Below are 4,588 nucleotides of genomic sequence, written 5' to 3' on the forward strand. Positions count from 1 at the left end.
TTACAGCACTTAGTATATAAAGCAGAGGCCTGAGTTTTCCGTGTGAGCTGTGCAGCCTCCCTCCCCCCGAATCATTAGAGGAAGATATTACAGCACTTAGTATATATAGCAGAGGCCTGAGTTATCCATGTGAGCTGTGCAGCCTCCCTCCTCCCGAATCATTAGAGGATTATATTACAGCACTTAGTATATATTGCAGAGGCCTGAGTTTTCCGTGTGAGCTGTGCTGCCTCCCTTCTCCCGAATTATTAGAGGAAGATATTACAGCACTTAGTATATATAGCAGAGACCTGAGATTTCTGTGTGAGCTGTGCAGCCTCCCTTCTCCCAAATCATTAGAGGAAGATATTACAGCACTTAGTATATATAGCAGAGGCCTGAGTTTTCCGTGAAAGCTGTGCAGCCTCCCTCCTACTGAATCATTAGAGGAAGATATTACAGGACTTAGTATATATAGCAGAGGCCTGAGTTATCCATGAGAGCTGTGCAGCCTCCCTCCTCCCGAATCATTAGAGGAATATATAACAGCACTTAGTATATATAGCAGAGACCTGAGTTTTCCTGTGAGCTGTGCAGCCTCCCTCCCCCCGAATCATTAGAGGAAGATATTAGAGCACTTAGTAAATATAGCAGAGGCCTGAGTTTTCCATGTGAGCTGTGCAGCCTCCCTCCTCCCGAATCATTAGATGAAAATATTACAGCACTTAGTATATATAGCAGAGGCCTGAGTTTTCCGTGTGAGCTGTGCAGCCTCCCACCTCCCGAATCATTAGAGGAAGATATTACAGCACTTAGTATATATAGCAGAGGCCTGAGTTTTCCGTGTGAGCTGTGCAGCCTCCCTCGTCCCGAATCATTACAGGAAGATATTACAGCACTTAGTATATATAGCAGAGGCCTGAGTTTTCCATGTGAGCTGTGCAGCCTCCCTCCTCCCGAATCATTAGAGGAATATATTACAGCACTTAGTATTTATAGCAGAGACCTGAGTTTTCCTTGTGAGCTGTGCAGCCTCCCTCCTCCCGAATCATTAGAGGAAGATATTACAGCACTTAATATATATAGCAGAGACCTGAGTTTTCCGTGTAAGCTGTGCAGCCTCCCTCCTCCTGAATCATTAGAGAAAGATATTACAGCACTTAGTATATATAGCAGAGACCTGAGTTTTCAGTGTGAGCTGTGCAGCCTCCCTCCCCCCGAATCATTAGAGGAAGATATTACAGCACTTAGTATATATAGCAGAGGCCTGAGTTTTCCGTGTGAGCTGTGCAGCCTCCCTCCTCCCATATCATTAGAGGAAGATATTACAGCACTTAGTATATATAGCAGAGACCTGAGTTTTCCGTGTGAGCTGTGCAGCCTCCCTCCCCCAGAATCATTAGAGGAAGATATTACAGTACTTAGTATATATAGCAGAGACCTGAATTTTCTGTGTGAGCTGTACAGCCTCCCTCCCCCCGAATCATTAGAGGAAGATATTACAGCACTTAGTATATATAGCAGAGACCTGAGTTTTCTGTGTGAGCTGTGCAGCCTCCCTCCCCCAGAATCATTAGAGGAAGATATTACAGCACTTAGTATATATAGCAGAGACCTGAGTTTTCCGTGTGAGCTGTGCAGCCTCCCTCCTCCCGAATCATTAGAGGAAGATATTACAGCACTTAGTATATATATAGTAGAGACCTGAGTTTTCCGTGTGAGCTGTGCAGCCTCCCTCCTCCCGAATCATTAGAGGAAAATATTACAGCACTTAGTATATAGAGCAGAGGCCTGAGTTTTCCGTGAGAGCTGTGCAGCCTCCCTCCTCCTGAATCATTAGAGGAAGATATTACAGCACTTAGTATATATAGCAGAGGCCTGAGTTATCCATGTGAGCTGTGCAGCCTCCCTCCTCCCGAATCATTAGAGGAATATATAACAGCATTTTGTATATATAGCAGAGACCTGAGTTTTCCGTGTGAGCTGTGCAGCCTCCCTCCCCCCGAATCATTAGAGGAAGATATTACAGCACTTAGTAAATATAGCAGAGGCCTGAGTTTTCCATGTGAGCTGTGCAGCCTCCCTCCTCCAGAATCATTAGAGGAAGATATTACAGCACTTAGTAAATATAGCAGAGGCCTGAGTTTTCCATGTGAGCTGTGCAGCCTCCCTCCTCCCGAATCATTAGATGAAAATATTACAGCACTTAGTATATATAGCAGAGGCCTGAGTTTTCCGTGTGAGCTGTGCAGCCTCCCTCCTCCAGAATCATTAGAGGAAGATATTACAGCACTTAGTATATATAGCAGAGGCCTGAGTTTTCCGTGTGAGCTGTGCAGCCTTCCTCGTCCCGAATCATTACAGGAAGATATTACAGCACTTAGTATATATAGCAGAGGCCTGAGTTTTCCATATGAGCTGTGCAGCCTCCCTCCTCCCGAATCATTAGAGGAATATATTACAGCACTTAGTATATATAGCAGAGACCTGAGTTTTCCTTGTGAGCTGTGCAGCCTCCCTCCTCCCGAATCATTAGAGGAAGATATTACAGCACTTAGTATATATAGCAGAGACCTGAGTTTTCCGTGTAAGCTGTGCAGCCTCCCTCCTCCTGAATCATTAGAGGAAGATATTACAGCACTTAGTATATATAGCAGAGGCCTGAGTTTTCCGTGTGAGCTGTGCAGCCTTCCTCCCCCAGAATCATTAGAGGAAGATATTACAGCACTTAGTATATATAGCAGAGACCTGAGTTTTCTGTGTGAGCTGTGCAGCCTCCCTCCCCCCGAATCATTAGAGGAAGATATTACAGCACTTAGTATATATAGCAGAGACCTGAGTTTTCCGTGTGAGCTGTGCAGCCTCCCTCCCCCAGAATCATTAGAGGAAGATATTACAGTACTTAGTATATATAGCAGAGACCTGAGTTTTCTGTGTGAGCTGTACAGCCTCCCTCCCCCCGAATCATTAGAGGAAGATATTACAGCACTTAGTATATATAGCAGAGACCTGAGTTTTCTGTGTGAGCTGTGCAGGCTGCCTCCCCCAGAATCATTAGAGGAAGATATTACAGCACTTAGTATATATAGCAGAGACCTGAGTTTTCCGTGTGAGCTGTGCAGCCTCCCTCCTCCCGAATCATTAGAGGAAGATATTACAGCACTTAGTATATATATAGTAGAGACCTGAGTTTTCCGTGTGAGCTGTGCAGCCTCCCTCCTCCCGAATCATTAGAGGAAAATATTACAGCACTTAGTATATAGAGCAGAGGCCTGAGTTTTCCGTGAGAGCTGTGCAGCCTCCCTCCTCCTGAATCATTAGAGGAAGATATTACAGCACTTAGTATATATAGCAGAGGCCTGAGTTATCCATGTGAGCTGTGCAGCCTCCCTCCTCCCGAATCATTAGAGGAATATATAACAGCACTTAGTATATACAGCAGAGACCTGAGTTTTCCGTGTGAGCTGTGCAGCCTCCCTCCCCCCGAATCATTAGAGGAAGATATTACAGCACTTAGTAAATATAGCAGAGGCCTGAGTTTTCCATGTGAGCTGTGCAGCCTCCCTCCTCCCGAATCATTAGATGAAAATATTACAGCACTTAGTATATATAGCAGAGGCCTGAGTTTTCCGTGTGAGCTGTGCAGCCTCCCTCCTCCAGAATCATTAGAGGAATATATTACAGCACTTAGTATATATAGCAGAGGCCTGAGTTTTCCGTGTGAGCTGTGCAGCCTCCCTCATCCCGAATCATTAGAGGAATATATAACAGCACTTAATATATATAGCAGAGACCTGAGTTTTCCGTGTGAGCTGTGCAGCCTCCCTCCCCCCGAATCATTAGAGGAAGATATTACAGCACTTAGTAAATATAGCAGAGGCCTGAGTTTTCCATGTGAGCTGTGCAGCCTCCCTCCTCCCAAATCATTAGATGAAAATATTACAGCACTTAGTATATATAGCAGAGGCCTGAGTTTTCCGTGTGAGCTGTGCAGCCTCCCTCCTCCAGAATCATTAGAGGAAGATATTACAGCACTTAGTATATATAGCAGAGGCCTGAGTTTTCCGTGTGAGCTGTGCAGCCTCCCTCGTCCCGAATCATTACAGGAAGATATTACAGCACTTAGTATATATAGCAGAGGCCTGAGTTTTCCATATGAGCTGTGCAGCCTCCCTCCTCCCGAATCATTAGAGGAAGATATTACAGCACTTAGTATATATAGCAGAGACCTGAGTTTTCCGTGTAAGCTGTGCAGCCTCCCTCCTCCTGAATCATTAGAGGAAGATATTACAGCACTTAGTATATATAGCAGAGGCCTGAGTTTTCCATGTGAGCTGTGCAGCCTCCCTCCTCCCGAATCATTAGAGGAATATATTACAGCACTTAGTATATATAGCAGAGACCTGAGTTTTCCGTGTGAGCTGTGCAGCCTCCCTCCTCCCGAATCATTAGAGGAAGATATTACAGCACTTAGTATATATATAGTAGATACCTGAGTTTTCCGAGTGAGCTGTGCAGCCTCCCTCCTCCTGAATCATTAGAGGAAGATATTACAGCACTTAGTATATATAGCAGAGGCCTGAGTTTTCCGTGTGAGCTGTGCAGCCTC

The sequence above is a fragment of the Taudactylus pleione genome, unplaced genomic scaffold, assembly GCF_031769625.1.
Source record: "Taudactylus pleione unplaced genomic scaffold, aTauple2 ptg000846l, whole genome shotgun sequence".
NCBI lineage: Eukaryota > Metazoa > Chordata > Amphibia > Anura > Myobatrachidae > Taudactylus > Taudactylus pleione.